This window comes from Calidris pugnax, unplaced genomic scaffold, assembly GCF_001431845.1.
Source record: "Calidris pugnax isolate Ruff unplaced genomic scaffold, ASM143184v1 scaffold17, whole genome shotgun sequence".
In the NCBI taxonomy this organism is placed as follows: Eukaryota; Metazoa; Chordata; class Aves; order Charadriiformes; family Scolopacidae; genus Calidris; species Calidris pugnax.
Genome location: NW_015090794.1, coordinates 10,956,084 through 10,974,094, shown reverse-complemented (window position 1 = coordinate 10,974,094; position 18,011 = coordinate 10,956,084). Strand labels below are relative to the sequence as shown.

Below are 18,011 nucleotides of genomic sequence, written 5' to 3'. Positions count from 1 at the left end.
AGAGGAAGGCTGGAGGCTGTGCTGGCACTGTTCAGCAACAGCTACAACATGTATGTGCTATAAACACTCTACTGGTCACTTGTCTAAAACGAAGCAGCATATGGGCTGCTATAAAGAAAATTTACTCCATCCCAGCCAGACCCAGCACATGACCATATTTGTCTTCAGCAAGGGTGCAGGGATTGATGCAGTTTCCTACCTGAACAGCCGGACCTCAGATGGGAATGTAATTGATTCAGTCACATAGCAGTGTTTGTTACCAGGTTTTGCTCAGGTTGATAATAGTGGAACAGAATCACAGAAGCCAGATCAATTGTTTTCCTTCATCAATAAATCCATTTCTGAATTTGTTTTAGGGTAAAATCATACTTATAGACTGAAAGTAATGAGGAAACTTGCCTGTAGTTCACTCAATAATTACTGAGGTTATTGTGTACAGCAGTTAATATTGCCACTGGTGAGCGCTACTTTTCATTTCACCTACTGAATTCTACATTTGTGTGAAATATTCTGTGTTGTGGGAAGAATGTAATTCAGCTCCTTCTAATGCCAGACTTCTGAGTGTTATAGCAATATTATGATTTTTGTAAGATTAAGCTCTGATTTCCAGTGTTTTGTGTTATTATCTTTATAACTTGGCTAATACAGTCAGTCCTTTTGACTCAGGAAATATCAGGTGTTTTATAAGAGAATTTATTTTCTGTGATATATTTCACTTTAAGGAAATTATATTTTAGCAGCAAGTCGTTTGCCTGAATTCACGCTATTGGTTATTGCTCCTTTTGTGACAGTACAGAATTGCATTATGCTTTATGACTTTTCATCTTATTGAATAATGATATTTCTGTTTAACACACAAACCATGACAGAACTTCAATCAAAAATGCTGACTACAATATGCACTAGAGGGTTAAACAGAAATTCCTGAGAGAATACTAAAGCATACACATTTTTACTTTTATGGATGCTGAACCAAATCCATTTTTTTAATGGTATGGATTTTTTTTTCTTTATTAAAGGATGGAGCTGGCCATATATATTCTTGTCATTAATCAATAATTTCTATTGTTTTTAATTTTATGTTATGAAAGGCTAGAAAGTACAGCTGACTTAGAGAATACTAACTTGACTCAGGTAAATGATTGCCAAGGGATGGTTGATTTATTATGAAATCTGGGAAAAATCAGAGGGAATCTTCCTGTCCAACCCTTTTTTTATCAAGCAGAGTCAGATTTGCAAGTAGTGAAAACAAAAAGCCTCCACTTCAGTCAATTAATTCGATCTCAATTAAAAATAATATTCATGTCAGAAAGTATTTAATGTAAGTAGTTGTGCTGGATTGAGTCTGGTGCTTTGTCAACTAAACACTTATCTTTCAATAGTATTAATGATACAAGACTGAGTATACATAGGCAAGGAATAAATCTCTGGGGTCAGAGTCCCATGTTGTGTTTATGGATACATAGAAAAGCTGCTGCTGGACTGGCTATAAGCTAGACTGAGCCCTCTATGGTATGATACTCCAGACTATGACAAATGTTAATCTGTGTTTTTCTTAGTACCAAAGACGACTATTCTTATGAATTTATCTTTTTTATTTATAAATATATTTTTACTTTGGTAGCAAAAGCATGCTATATTGTAGAGATATCTTATGTTTTCATTTGGTGGCTCAGCAATAAATGTAGCACTGTATTTACCACATTCAGGACTGCTTTTTGTATATTAATCTTATGATCATCTGATTAATGTTTAGGTTTGCATTTGAGTATGTCATTTATGAGGTCATTTATTTAAGTGGTAACCGTTGGTGCGGGAACACAATAAATAATAATGATTCCTAGTAAAGTGTTCAGAACAAACCTGAGAATCAAAATAGCAGTGCTTGGAAAAACCAGGCACAAGTTGAAAATTATTATCTATCCCGAAAGTTTGAAAATAAGTTAAATAAAAAGATAGAAGGTACACTAATTGAGCTCTATTTGTCATGTTTCCAACTTGTAAAGATCTACATACTAAAAGCAATTCAATAAATAAAAGAACAAAACCCCTACACATTTCTTTTTCTAGCTGGTTTAAAACAATGAAAGTAAATTCCTTATGTAAAGCAGCTTTGCGGTGTTGGTTTGAATACCTAGAATTTTCTTGATGTTTTGCTACTTTAAAAGACTCAGCAAGAGCACACGTGTGATACAGCGATGTTGGCATTGAGGGTTTCTTGTTTCAATTTTTTAGATTCCATTCAAAACATTAACAGCTAAACATTTACAGGTATCTTGCTATCATATTTTCCTGAAATCATTAATTCTTGACTATGTTAATGCCTTATTTAAAAAAAAAGAACAAACTTCATCTTTTGAGATATAAACAAAGGCTGGAAGTTAGTTAGTTACTGGCTTTTTTTCCTTATATATTTTATACACTGATAAACTTCTTAATGTCAATGTGCTTAAAGATAATGAATAAAACTAACCCAGTTAGTTGAATTAAGCTGAAAGTTATCAGCTCTGTAGAAATGGAATAGCATCGTCAGCGGGCTCTTGTACTCTCTGGCACTTCATAATGACTAAGGAATAGCTCAAAAGATGACATTTTCTGTGTATTTTGTTACTGTAAAGCATAAAAAGTTGCTTTGTTATTTTTCCTGTAGCCAGGAATCTGGATAGATATTTACAGATGGATATATTAAAATATTTAACTTTCTACTTATAAATCATCATAAAAAGGTAGCAACTTTATAAAAGTAAAATCAATACAAATTGCATATGGCTCATGGGATAGATTTTATAAACACAGGGATTTTTTTTATAGTAACATAAACCTCTGTGAATTCTAAGCCTCTTTTTTTTGCAATTCAATTTTAATGTTTCAGATATAGAACAGGGACTATTTTTCCTCACTATGTAATTTCTATTCCCTTTTTTTCCTGATGATATTTATGATTGTAAATAGAGTTATTAAAAAAACCAGACACAAAGTTTGCTAGGGTTGTTTGCTGAGGCGGCTGCATGTACTTAAGTAAAAGATGCTTAAGTAAACTTAGAACTTTGGAAAACATTCTCCTTGATCAGTTCTTCCCACAGTAAGGGTTGTGAAACTTTATTTGATTATAAGAAATGTAAGTGAAATTGTGACCCTGGCACAGATTGAATTTGTGTTCTTTCTGTCATTTGGGGCTTTGTGAAATAATCTGCCCATAAGTGATGTTACAGTAGAAATTATTTAGGAACTTATGTTGTGAAGTGCTTAATTCTTGTAAGAATTTGTCTAGTGGGTTTTCTCGGTTTTCATTACTGATTTTATAGCGTGCGGGCTGTATGGTCCTCTATATCCAAATGTAGCTGTCCTGTGGGAAGGGAATACGTGGCCTGTAGCTGCTTTTGCAATCAGTATTTTAGAAAATGTTTGAAAAACAGTTATGGTGGAATAATAGTGATTTCGATACCAGCAGAGATAATAAATTTCAGGTGTTTGTCAGAAGACAGGTTTCAAGAGTGCAATCTGTAGAAAACTAATATTGCTGAAATATTTATAAATTAATTCCCTAGTAAAAATAGTGAACAAATTTGCTAAACTTGTAACTTTTGTGCTGTTTAGCTGCAACTTCATTGCTGCTAAATCTCTATTTCTGCAATTTGGCTTAGACTTCTAAAGGCCATTAATTTGCTTGCAAAGTTTCTGCATTTTTAAGTTATCCAATGAATGGAGCTGCCCATTAATCATAAGATGAAGAGCCACTACTCAGGGTGACAATAAGGCTATGTGTCTTAGTCAAGAATTTCACACCAATTGAAGTGGCTAGAGTAAAATAATTCCACAAGATAAAACAGGGAGGGCTCTAACCTTATTAAAACATGTCAGTAAATAATAGTTGTTTGTTACTGCTGTAATTTGAGAAATTTCTGAGGTATTTAGTTAAATACTTAGGGGGACTAATTGTAAATTATATATACTCGTTACTTTGGTTAATAAAAATGGTAATACCTTTGCAAAACTGAACTGCTTTCAATGCCATAATGTAATTACATCGTGGAAACAGAAGAATAAAGCAAGAACAAAGCCCTAGCTATATGTAATTTCAGTTTAAACTTCCTTCAGAATGAAAAATACTGGCTGGGTGAGGGGACGGCTTTAAAACTGGGCAGGAAAACTGTCTTACTGTACTGTTCTCTTGGATTAATTAAATCGTGTGTAGAACTGTACCAGACTTTTCCATGTAGATGAGTTAATAGAAAATATTGTGTTTTCCTCTGACAAGTGATATAAGTGGGTATAAAACTTATCAGAATTTCTGAGTGTGGCTGTGATTACCCAAGTGTCTTAGACCTGAGCTGTCCATGCAAGGAAGAGAAGGTAAAGTTTCTCTCCCCAATGTTTTCCTGTGTTTTCATAGTGGTAGGGTAGCTGTTAATTTCCCAGGCAAATGCATCATTGCAGTGAGTCTCAGCCTTTGGTCCTAGAGAAAAATAGGACTGGATATCCAAAAAGAAAAAGTTGCAGACACAAAGGACTCACGCTGGAGAAGTTCAGTGAGAACTATCTCCCATGGGAGGGACCCCACCCTGGAGCAGGGGAAGAGTGTGAGGGTTCCTCCCTTGAGGAGGAAGGAGCGGCAGAAACAACATGTGATGAACTGACCTCAACCCACATTCCCCATCCCTTTCGCTGCTCGGGGGGAAGAGAGAGAGAAATTGAGAGTGAAGTTGAGCCTGGGAAGAAGAGGAGGTGTGGGGAGAGGATGTAAGATTTAGTTTTTATTTCTCATTACCAAGCTCTGGTTGGATTGGTCATAAATGAAATTTATTTTAATCAAGTCAAGTCTGTTTTGCCTGTGACGGTAATTCCTGAGTGATCTCCCTGTCCTTATCTCAAGCCATGAGCCCTTTGTTGTATTTCCTCTCTTCTGTCCAGGTGATGAGGGGAGTGACAGAGTGGCTTTGGTGGTGTCCAGCCAGAGTCAACCCACTGCAACAGGAAAAATCAGCTTTGAAGTGATGCACAGTGAAGTGCCTATAAAATGTATTCCGCATATAAAATGCCAATCACTTTCAAATGCAAATAACATCAGTCTTAAATTATAAGGAAGTAGGCAATTGCTATTTCCTGGAAAATAAGTAATTTATTTAGGAGAATGTTTAGAAATTGATGGCTGATTTTGAGACTTTGGGAGAAGCAAAGAGAGTTATTTATAACAAATTAAAATAAACCTGACCAATGTTCAGTTAGAATATATAGCGGAACGGCTCTGTGTCATAGAGTATGACAACCCTCACCCAAACCCTCACAAAGGATTTAAGCTGCTTCTGAAACTGTCCTTACTTCTGAGCTTTTTCCCTTTACACATCTGTACTGATTATTTATATTGTGCGTAAATCAAGACAAAATTGTGGCAGAGCTAGCTACAGATGTCACTACCCACCCTGGAATATATTGTGTCTTACTTATATATATACTTACATTCAGGACTAGAAAAAAAAATGAAGTGACAAAACGTTTTCTTCTTTGACATTCATGTTTGAATTTAAAGAAGTGGTAGGAGAGAGCCTTAGAAAGAATCAGAACCCAATGGTCATCTTCACTAATTGTCTACTTATATTTTCTGGTTTAGTTTAGTTTCATAAGAAACTAAGCTCACGTGATTACACAGCCTGGCCTGCTGGTGTTCCAGTAAGTTCACAGACTGACATTTTAATCTGGAATATGTGAAACCTTTTGTATGTCTTTTTTTTTTTTCACTTTATAGACAGACTTTTGCTGTGTTAACATTGCTGCTGAATAATTGTGGGCATGGTATTCATGTTTATTGGTGTTATAGGCCCTGAATTTGCAGGCTATTTTCTTCCTTTTTTTTGTGGTAAATATAAATAATGTGTATCTTAATATGAACAGAGCACATCTTGCTCAATAAGCCACATGTTTATATGGTGTTCGGACATAACCATAACTTAGTGAAGAGCATTATTTAAGAGGATCTTCACAATTTTCTAACTGTTGTGGAAGCAGGAGAAGAAAATAAAAGGAAAATGTAGTTAAGCATAGTTGCATTTCTTGCTTTACTTAAAAGACACTAGCTCAGATCTCTACAGAAGTGTTTTGTGTTTTTTTTCCTACAGGATGAAAATGTAGCACTCAGGAAACATGGATAATGCAGCTATCAAGTAAGATAGAAAATAGTAGCAAATGAAACAAAATCCCACTTTAAAGTCCCTAAACCAAGTCGTAATCCTTCTGGATAGATGCTAATAGATTCAGTTCCTCTATAAAAATCCATAAAAGGGAATTATTTCAGAATTGTTTTGTATTTTAACAGTTTCTTAAAATAGAGGCTCTGCATGATAATCTTGTATTAGTGAATGTTTCTTTTCCAGAGTAGAAATTTACTTATCCTTTACTTACCCTTCATTGTCTCAGGAAGGACTGTTCTGCTCTATTCTATGGCACTGGGGCTGAGGAGGAAGGAATATTAGGAACTGATTCTAAATCTACATGTTCATCCTTGAGCCTAGAGATTGCTGAACTTCTAGATTCTTTGATCCTTCTTATCTAATTTTTTCTGTAGTTCCACATATGGTATGTTGAGCAGCATGCATGCATTGCGTTTCATGTGAATTTTAAAAAGTTTCTTTAACATTGAACTTAACTTTCTCTCTTGATACAAGTTCCAGTAGTTCAAGTTGTTGTCCAATCCTGTTTCAAAAAACAAATGCCTTAAATGTGTTTGAGCATATGGATACCTTATTGTCGTTAGTATACGAGCAGCACAACCAAGCTGAAGTAAGTGCTAGACATCTTTCTTAGTGCTCTTGTGGAAGCCTTTCAGATATTCTGAAAGCACTGTAACAGAACCAGAATAACAAAAGTATACAGTTACACTGTGCTGGGGTGGGGTTCGGTTTTTTTGCTATTTTTACCCCAATTCAGTTAATATTTACGTAATCTGGCTGTAGCAGACCCTGCAGAGATACAGTGTACTTTCATCTGGATTAACATCACTGTTAAGCCATAAAAAAATCTAGTGAAGTTGATCTTTCAGGGAAAAATCTAAAATTTGAGTAATTATGCTAATTCTATGTAAATTTATATTATGATAGATTTATCTGATATTTTAGAGTATGTTTGTGGTGCAACCTGATTTCCAGTCTTTCTGTCTGATTTTGTATAATTTTGATCAAGCTGTCTCTGTAGCAAAACCATGGTGTAGGTATTGTATAATGGTTTATTGTTTTACTGTCTGCTCACAAGATTATGTATAAGAAGAAGTACACAGCGCGTGCCAAGGGGTCTTAGAAATTTTTATGAGTTAAAAACCAGAGATGTGCAGTAGGAAGTCAGAAGTTCTGAGTATTTTCCCCAGTACTAGGCACTGGGAAAAGCATTAAGTTAACAGGAAACTTGCGATCTTTCAGAAATAGCATCACTTATTTGAAAAGTTTCCCTGCCTTTGCAAACCAAACCCAGACTGTTTTGTAGCGGTAAGAGATGTGATAAGTCATGCTACGTGTAGGCTTTGGTGCTGTGCTGTTGGGATGGAGCCTGCCTCGGGCTGGGAGCAGAGGCCATTCACCCCCCAGGCAGTTAACGTCCACTCAGGGTTTCACCCTGGTGTAACAGGTTGAATTTTGATCTGTGTCTGTAACGATGCAATTAAGTAACTCAGTTTCCTCAAAGGTCTGTAGGTATTATGTCCTACATGCAGTAGTGAATTCTACCTGTAATGAATTGGAAGATGTTATCAAATAGTTGACCCTATCAATAGGGTCAGAGATGAGAACGTTTGGTTGACAAGCACATAGATAAAATCTTGATAAAATATTAATAGTGATAGCAGTCATTAATTATCGTGTACACAAAGCTGGTTAAATGTATCTACTGCAAATATTTAATTCAGAAAATAAGTGTACAAATCAACTATGAGCAATATGCAAAAACCATTTGAGGCTGGATTCCTAGAATTACCTGGTTTATGTTTTGTAGGCTTCTCGAATTTGAGACCATGCAGGGCCTAGAACCCCAAGTGCTTGCCTGCCAGTTCTTGCCATCTGTCCCAGCACTGGGGACTTAAAGGGAAAAGAGCTGAGTTAGCATTCAGGGGAATGTAGGGGAAAAGCTTTCAGTATTGTTTAAAGACCCATTCCTTCAATATGGGTTCGGGAGGCAAATTTCTGTGTCTGGATTCAAACTCATCGATTCCATTGACTTGTTAGAAGCCTACGCAAATGACAAGTTTGAGCCCTGATTGTAACATACCTGGTTATATATGTGTAGGGCCCTCTTTTTTTTTTTAATTTATTTTGTAAATACATAAATGGTTAATTCTATTGCTGATTATTAGGCAGAGAAGTGAAGAACAAAATCCATTGTTCATTGCTTTAACTCTGAAGTAACATATATGGGAATTTAGATAGTTATGTTTTACACAAGTTGGCATAGCTGTTCAGCAGGTTCAGTGCAAATTAATTTTTTCTATGTATATAGCAATAGGAGTGAAATGAGTATATAACTTTGCATTTTAAAATTAAAGGTCATCTATTTGCATAAAATTATCTTTCATTTATATTTTCTACTAAATTCACCACAATATGTTTGCAGAGTGTAGTGCATTTACTACTAGTGTAAATTTAGGCAGCAGATGAAAAAAAAAAAAGCAACCAAACAAAAAAAAACAGCCAAAGGAATATGTAATTGAGAAAGCCCTAGTTTTGGACTGATATAATAGAAGCTGATTTTGAACCTAAAGAAGTTTTATTGGTTTTGCATCAGCTGGGAAACATGCTGCAGCTTAGGGAATTGATGTTTAAACTCTATTTTCAAGCTAAGAGATGAGAAATATAGAATGCTATGGTCATATAGAAGCACTGCAATTGAATGTTGGGGGTTTATTCAGCACTGTATGTGCTAGGTATATCGTTACTGTTATCTACTTTCCTACTTCTGAGGTTTTCTTTCTGATGCTGTTTTGCTCATAGAGCTTTAATGGATAACAGCAAACTGTAACACAGTTATGGGAATGTTTTTGCAATCAATGCATTTTTTTTTCTAAAATATGATGGAATATTAGAACATAGACTTTAGTATTGTAAAAGTATGCTTTTTAGTATCTGGTTTTCAATACTCTCTGTTAAATTCATACCTCTGTTTCGAGTAATACTTGAAACATTTGCTCCTACGTGGGCGTTTCTTCTCTGAATATTGCATTCTATTGAAACAGCAGGGCGCGTGGATCTCAGATTTCTGTTGTTCTTGCCCTCCCTTGGGTTTGTGCACATCTTCCAATCCACACTGCGCAGCCTCCGGAAGGGAGAAGAGCACCCCTTTTCTGTACATAAAAAATAATTTGCACTAGAAATCCTGTGTGCTGTCACATGCAGAAAAGCTGGCCTGAACTGTTAATGTTGTGAACCGTTGTGACAATACAAGTTACAAATTGATTTCTGGGATGATTGATTGGGGTCTCTCACAAAGAGCATCAGTTGAAGCCAAAGATGGTATGCAAGGGGAAACAAGCATTGTGGAGGTTAAGTTTTCAAATACTGAAAATATTCAACAACTTTTATTTTTGAATGAGAGTATCCCAAGAATATTAAAAGCTCTGGTAAGATGTGTTGGCTGCCTATACCTTTGTGTCTTTTACATCACTGAAATATTCATACAGGCATATTTCAGCCTTGTGTTATGGGTGTTACTTATGATTGTTTTCAGTTTCCCTTTTTTATTTTATGCATATATCAATGAATGTTAATTTATTTTATCTACCGTTAGCTAGGTGCTCTGTAGATAATATTCAGAGAACCATTTTTTGTGCTAATTCAACCACTTATTATATTAGGTATATTAACAATTTCATGCCAGTGTGGCTTTTTTTTTTTTGATGTGATAAAGCGTACGTATAGAAATTATCTCTAATTCCATTGCCCCCTCCTTGGATAAATATAGCAGCCTGATTAAAGTGTCAAGAAATGTGAGATCACTAATGAATCAACCTTATATTTTGTTTAATTATTGTTAGTTCCAGGTATCTTCACAATGCATTTTTCTTAATCAGGGTAAATAAACCTTCCTCTTGAATGGTCATAAAACATGAGAAAGATGTTATTTTGCAAGGAGTGATTGCATAGTGCCCATATATTGTGCTGCTTGCTTATTTCTTCTAACTACCACAGGGAAATCACCACTTACTACTGTGAAGAACTACGAGTTGACTAATAAGTCAGCATGTCTGTAAGACGATGAAAGCTCTTGAAAAGGTCACCTGCAAAGTTGTCTTTTTATGTAGATTTTGTATAATAGATTATTTAAAACCCAGCTGTAAATTATACTTCCACCAGCTTTCCCATAGATTGCCCTGCTACCACATCTACAGAGTAAATACTACAAAGACAGAGACTACACCACATGGTTTGCAAGTTATTTCGCTTGGGATCATTTTTATTTTAATAACAATGTCTATTGGAAATTTACTATGCTGCAAGAATAGCTTTATGTGAAATCTTGTGAATTTGGAATATTAATGTAAGATAAATTACTTTTAAATTGAATTTCTAGAATGCAATTGATTGTGTTTGCCTGCGATGAATAAGGAATTATCCACACTGTTATCTATAACTTAGATATGCTGCTTCAGAGCAAGTCAGAGAATAATTTAGGAATATTTCTGATAAAGTGCAGTGTATTTCACATTGCCTTAGATTACTTGAAAAACAGAAAAGCAATGTTTTGGTAAAGTATATCTTTAAGCCATCTTTTATAGGTAAGGTAAAGGTTGAATTTTCAATTTATTAGAAGCAGAAGTATCAAAAACTTTCTACCTTCTTCTCTGAGACTATTTTCTTCTTGGAATCTTTGCATATCTTTAAAAGACTTTTTTATTTGTTGCAGATTGTCATTTTTTTTCTGTAGACAGCATAGATTTAAATTTGCTGTATTCCTTAGAACATTGCTCCACTGTATGTTATTGACCAGCATTTTCCAATGGTTATGAAAAACAAAAGGGTCATAAGACATAAAAATGGATAGATGGCTTGATTTAGCTATAAAAGCTTTTCTCCATTTGTCAACAGGGAAATCATTCTTGTGAATTCTGCAGTGGCAGACCTTAGTAACAGGTAAAATCCATCCAGGGAGGGGGGCAAGAGCAGTGAGGCTCTCTTTATTAGCTCCTAATTTACAGTGAAAATGCATTGTTTATTATTCATGAGTAACATGTACGCTGATATGGTGTTACTCACTTGAAAAAATAATTTTCTTTTGATTGCAAAGGAATCCACTGCTTTCTGAATGCCAAGTTAACAATGAATGTCTTGCTTATGAAGCAGAAATCTACTTCTTCATCTAATGAGTGAAGAAAGAAACTCAAATGAATACAATAAACAGGATTTTCTGAAAAAAAGCAACACAGTTGGATTTGATTTGAAAAGAGCAATAGCAGGCATATGTCATGTGTCATTATAGGAGAGAACTGGCGACAATATTATTCATTATGTGGTTTCAGAGTGCCCTAAATTGGAGTATAAGATTATTGGAAGTGGATGATTTCCCCAGATTACTGCTTAATAGTGACTAAAGGGCCCACATTACTCATATTTGCAATGAAAATAGTGCCAAAAAACAGCAGTAGTTGACTGGAATGAAATGCGGAGCCCTCAGGGTTTTAGCTTGAGATGCAGCTTAATTGTGTGTCTCTTGCTTAATACAAATGTCCCTGGGTCTCTGAGGCTGGTGGGCTTTCAGCGCTTGCAAATTGATCCAGCACTTTCCAAAGTATTTACCGATTTTTTTTTCTTCACTGCTTTCTAAACAAATTATTATAATGACTTTGCAGAGTGAAGTAGGTTTCCCTGTTTCTGACTTTTTATCACAACCAAATGCAATATTCTTTCAGCTTCCTGTCAGCTTTTGTTTATTTCCTTTATCTGCTTACACTTCTAGAAAGGCACGATTGGAAGAAGATTAGGGTCTGAATTGGCAGGAATGGAACCTTCCTTTTGCACTTCTAGCAAAACGGACACATACGAATGACCCACCGGGACTTAGTGCACATTTGCTGAAATACAACTGATGTGTTGGTCACTCTTGTAAATGAAATATGAGTTTTGTGAATTACTTTAAAACAAAAGCAATTAATATTTTCAAGCAGATTAACTAAAGTACTTTTAGGAAGGATTTAAACTGTGAGACTTCTTTTAGGGCCACATGTTACCCCTACTTGGATAATTTTTTGCTAGGTTGATTGTAGGGTGTGCATAGAGCATTCTTGTAGAACAACTAGATTAGAAACGACCCAAAATTTACAGATACTAGACAAAATGATTATGTTGTATTTCTTGGTATTTAGAATTTGTCTCCCACATCCCATGAGATGAAGCAAAAATATTGCATAACTGTGAAAGAAAATTATTTTATTGTGTGAAGGTGCTGGACCGAAGTGCAGAAGAGTAAGTTCTAATTCAGTGCAATGTTGTCTGAGTTTGGCATACCAGGAATTCAGGACTTTGAGTGACTCTTCCTTCTATCCCCTGCTCATAAAATGAAAACAAAAGTACCTTCTTTTTGCCTATCGAAAATGTAAGGTGTATGTAGCAAAGAGTAACTTTTACACAGAAAATGCCTTGGGAAAAGACCTTAAGAGGTCATCCTGTCCATCTACTTTAAAAAGCAAGGCATGAAACTAAAGTATTAAATGTTCTATGAAAAATAGGGAGATGAGTGATGGAAAAAGCATTCCTGTATTATATGCTATCTTGCAAAATCATGATTTCTACCTTAACTGCAAAAACTCATAAATTTGAGTAATGTATAAAAGAAACCCCAGATTCTGAAAATGATGATTACGGTCTTTGGATTCAAAGGGATCACATAAATATTTTGGGGTCAACATGCTTTCCTCAGTTAAAAAGTAACTAGGATTAATTGCTAGAATATATAAATACTAGCTGATTAGAAACAAGATCTTAAATGGGTATTCAAAGTAAACTGAACTGTTAGACCTGAGTTTCACTGATGCCCGAGTAGTACATTTCTTAATGTTGATCTTGTGGCTGTGTTCTTCCAAGAGAAAATTACTGATGAGGATTTTTAATTGTTATTTTCCTTTAGCTTAGAAGATTAAATAGCTGTCTTACAGAGCTCAGCAAAATTTCCCATGAACATTTATAGCTTTTGTAGATCAGTCTTTTTTTAATATTTGTTAGAGACGCTGCTGCCTGAATTCAGCCACTTATACAAATGAAGTTATTTATTACATGGTATTAATTGCAACTTTATACCTTTCAGAAATTACTTTTCAGTTCATATTTCTGCAGTACAATAAAATATTAACTATGCAACGAGAAGCATGGTACTGGGGAATCCCTGAGTTGTTAGGCAATTTATACAAAGGCTGAATATCAGTAAAGGTGTCTGGGTGATCTGATACAATAGTTTTTAATGTATAGGAGATCTTCCAGTTCATGGAAAGGTGATAACTCAGAGTTTGGAAGTTTTCTGGAAGGAGAAAACCTGTATGAAAAGCACAAATGACAGTAAAAAATTGGAAGGAAATTCTTTTTATAATAGTTAATACAAACACACATGAATGATCACATAACAAGAATTTTTTGTGATCTTTATTTTTATCTCATAAATTTTTGAGATCAGTTATTAGCGGATGAAAGCTACATTCCGATGTCCTAGGTAAAACCCCACTGAAATGATGGTATTCCATCCATTTCCATGTAGCAAAATTAATTTTTTTCAATATAATGTTTTTCCCCCTGTATAGTCTGATACTGCTTTTCCACCTCTTGGAGAAAGGACATCTTTGGTTATAGCATCTTTTCCCTAAATCAAAACATAATTTTGCTGTGTCAAATTACAGGTGGACAAGAGGGAAAGCCTTGTTCTTCAGCAGAGATTTAGCTAGAGACGAGGTTTGGTCTGACAGAGCCTGCATAATGTCATTACCTGCCATACGGGACGTGTTCAGGAGATGACTCCTGTTGTGTTCAGAGCTTTCAGGTTAGATTGGCTGGGTCTGATAGACTTTTACTGGCCTCGAAATCTCAGGATCTGACTCCCTCCCTTCAGTCCTTGCTCTCCTTGACTCTGAGGAGCATTGCATTGCTCTCGGTGTCTGAGAATACTTGCGCCTCTGCATAAAGACAACATTTTTCAAAGTATTCACAAAAAATACGTATCTCCAGCTCTCTTAAGAGAGAATGTATTTCTCTATTCCATTTGCTTCAGTAAGGGCAAGGGGGCTTTGTTGCTTTTTATTCTCTCTGAAGCATCAAAGAATAGAAATAGATAAGCGTGAAAATACCTCAGGTGTCTAGCTGCTGCGTCTTGGTCATATGCCAGTGTTAATAACAGTTGGCCAAATATAGGACAGGAATGTATGTTTTTTCTCAATTCATCTGGGGCCTTTAGCTTTTCTTTGCACCTTGTCTGCAGCAAAGAAAATAATTTGTCCCCTGGTATCAGCTGGATGTGTATCATATAATCAACTCCCTGCCATTTTGGGAATGGTGTTTGTTATTTGCCCTGCTCTGGTCTCTCTCTTTTTACTTTCTTCCACGTCTTCTCCTGCCCTCTCTGAGATGTCCTGGGAGTGGTTTAATGGCCTGTGGGCTGAATGTCAGACCAGATGATTTGGTCCCTTCTGTCTTTGATTTCTGTGAAGGCTCTGAAGTACAGCTGTCCTCAGTCTGACTCTGCTAGTTAGTTACTGTTACCAAAATCGCTTCTGTGCCTTGTGCCTCGGTATTCCCATCTGCAAAACTTGGATATTATTTAGCAGCTTCAGACGTCACACATTAAATATTTGGTTAAAAAATTGAGAGGTTAGTTTAGTTAAAATACTCGTCTTAAGAAAGCAAATGATTTGGACTTGATCTTCCACATACTGGAGCAAGACTGCAACTCAGACCAGATATTAATTGCTATAGAAATGTTTCACTTTTTTTGTGGAGTGATGAGATACCATTAACCTGTACAGTTGCACAGTTGGTTGTCTCATCTTTGGAATATTTGTCTGTTACTTCTTTTCATGGCCAAAAGATGCTTTACCCATTACACTTTCTGTAACCTTCATGCTGTTAACGTTCATATCTATTAAATACTGTGTCCCAAAATGCAAAGCATGCAAGGGAATACTAATTGAAATTATTGTATTTATTTCTCTCTGAGGAAAAGTATCAATGTAGTATAATAGTATGTCTCAGGGCTAGAGATCTTGGAATTCACATTCACAATAACAGCAATCTACTTTGTGCTGAAGATAATAGGAGACAGTACTTTGCTAGGAGCAATAACTTTCATGTCTGTTCTGTTATATGAAGCCAAAGCCTAAGGGAGTTAGATAACACATATTAATAGGGACAAAACTTCCATAATATTCCGGGAGTAAATATTCACCACTTCTGTGTTAGTCCAGAAACACAGCACCGTGATTGTTGGATATAAAACCAAATGGAGAAGTATCTGCTTCTCTGTAGATGGAATCTTTGAAAATAGAAATGACTAGACAGCATCAAACAGGCAAGCCAGCGGTACAGTGTGCGTGTAGAGCTGTGCAAAGGAAGTGCATCTCTCTTTACTTCTTCACACACTGTCTGCACGTGTGGCGGGGTCACTCTGTCTGCAACAGCACCTCTGAGAATAATTGTAAAACCTCAATTGCGTATGGCTGTGGAGAGAATCTCTACTTTTCCTCTATTGTGCACAAAAATACAATTAATCTGTATTTCCAGTTCACAGTGGGCGGTTTCTGCTTAGTCTTTGCGTAACCTTTGTGTTACACAGAGTAATTAAAATGGGGAAATGTAGAGAAAAAATTCATTAGGGATTACCAAACATTTCAGTGAGAATGTAACTATGAAGATACCAAAAGCATATTTACAATTAACACTTAAATAGCTCTGACCCCAAAATCTGTTGCAAAATCACTGCAGTTATTATGCTTGTACTCAGTTCAGTCATGAGTACAATATATAGGTTTATTTATAGGATATATCTTATATAGGAGAAGTATTCGAGAGAAGAAACACGAATGCTCCAAATGAGGCAGCAGCGTATTGAGCACTGGCTTGTAACATTTGAATTTTCATCTTTTGCTATTGGATATAAACGTGACTTTCATCATTTCCTCTTCTGTCATATGAGGAGTTGCTGTCAGTAAGACATTCTATAAGATGCAGTGAGAAATTCTGATACAAAAAAATGGAAAATTTAGGAGCCAGATATTCTTTTACTGCCTACATTTTTACATGAAAAGGAGAAGCCTGTAGTGTGCATGTTTCTAACTCTACTTTTGCCTGACTGCTCCTCTAGTATCAAAACCTTAAAACCCTGCAATAATTTTATTCCATTTTCTACTCAGTTCACTATAAGACTAAAAGGTTTTTAATTAGACCTACTTCACAAGCTGTACTGAGACCATCCACAGTGCCTGTACATGAAATGAAAAAGGAAATGAAGCAAAAAGAGGCCCTAGTTTCAGGCACATTTTATTGGGGTTGACAACGTTAACTTGTTTAGTAGGAAAGAAGTACTCTTTTCAGTGCTTGAATGACTAGAGGAATTCTGTGGTCTGTGACATACAGAAGGTTGCATTAGAATATCATAAATAGTCTGTCTTACCCTTTAAAGCTCTTTTAAGAGCTATTTTGGCTATCACATAGATTGCATATAAAATGTATTGTTTTCCTTCCACTTCCTATTCTCATTCAGGTTGGAATAATAGATGCCATTTAGAGCAATGGTATCAATGTGGCATTCACAAACCTATACCCCATTATGTAGTATTAAATTGTTACACTTATTTTCAGGCTTTTCAGAGGGAACAATAGAGTTCTTTTAAAAATAATTTGAATTTCCCAACTATGACTAAATCTGGTTAAAATACATTTGAATATCCATATCTAGTGAGAATTGGGTATATGGCTGTAATGTAGCAAACAGAACAAGAACTGCAATGAGTACAGCTCTGAAATATTTTGTACAAATCTATTAGACCTCATTTTGTAATTTGCTAATTCGATATGCAAATTCTATTTGATGTTGTTCCTTTAGCACCCCCTATTTAAATTAAAAGTACTGAAACTTTAACCTAATAGACCTGTCTTTCACCCACACCTTGATTTCTCAGAAACTATTAGAAGTGGAACATTTATTATTTATCAAAATATTATTGTTTATTTGATAAGTAGGCAAAACTATATGGTAATAATACAATTTAGAACATGACAGCTGAGGTTTTCATCAAGTCATCATTTCCCAACACTTAATGTTTGTATAAGTCTTTTTTTAAAGCCAAGCAAACTTTTAAAATTTATTTTACCTTTATTCTTATCTGCAACATAACTATTAAATGGCCTGTTTTACTTGCTGAGCAGGTTAAGAGAGGCTACCTGAGGCACACAGTGGACTAAAAATAGGGTGTAACAAGGGACTAAATTTGAATTTGCTCATTCCTGTTTGCAGTATCTTAACTGATGAACTGTTTCCTATACATTTTAATGGGACTAGTGATGGATCATGTTACAGCATAAGGAGATGTACTGAATAGGTCTGTGGGTCTAAGAGGGGTGGCATATTTGTCACAGATCATATGGTGAGTTATAAATGATACCTGCTGTCTTTTGTGCTCAGTAATCCCATTATAGTCAAGGAATATGCAGTATGAAAGAGAGCAGATGGTTCTGGCTCTGTTGCCTTCTGAGTGTCTGGCCTGAGACACACTGAGTAGGTGCATTTCTCTGCTCTTCATTTCTACGCAGGTCTTGGTCGTTGTTCATTTGAGAGCAATATCTGTGGTTGTTATGTGAAGCAGAACTTTACAATGTCTAGTTTCTTAATCCATTTATTTATCAGACTTGGGTTTTGTAGTTCTGGTACGGTCTAATCTAGTGCACATTCACTGGTCATAACTTAGAAAAAGCATTTTGCTTCCTACTTCCTCCATCCCTGCTCGAATCAGAGGGGAGTTGTGTGTTACTTGTTGCCTCCAAGGCACAACAGGTAAACAGAGGTTAAAT

General features: G+C 35.6%; 1 protein-coding gene across 28 annotated transcripts in view; it reads left to right on the top strand.

Annotated features, from left to right (window-relative positions):
- Positions 1 to 18,011, top strand: part of RBFOX1 (RNA binding protein, fox-1 homolog (C. elegans) 1) — a 1,244,625-nt gene that overhangs the window by 736,078 nt on the left and 490,536 nt on the right. Inside the window, exon 1 of one of the 28 annotated variants that reach the window (XM_014936498.1) lies at positions 6,143 to 6,158. The exons of the other annotated variants lie outside the window; for them this stretch is intronic. The gene's annotated coding sequence lies outside the window, so the exon portion shown is untranslated. Of the gene's footprint in view, positions 1 to 6,142; positions 6,159 to 18,011 lie in introns of those variants that run through there. 28 annotated transcript variants of the gene reach the window in all.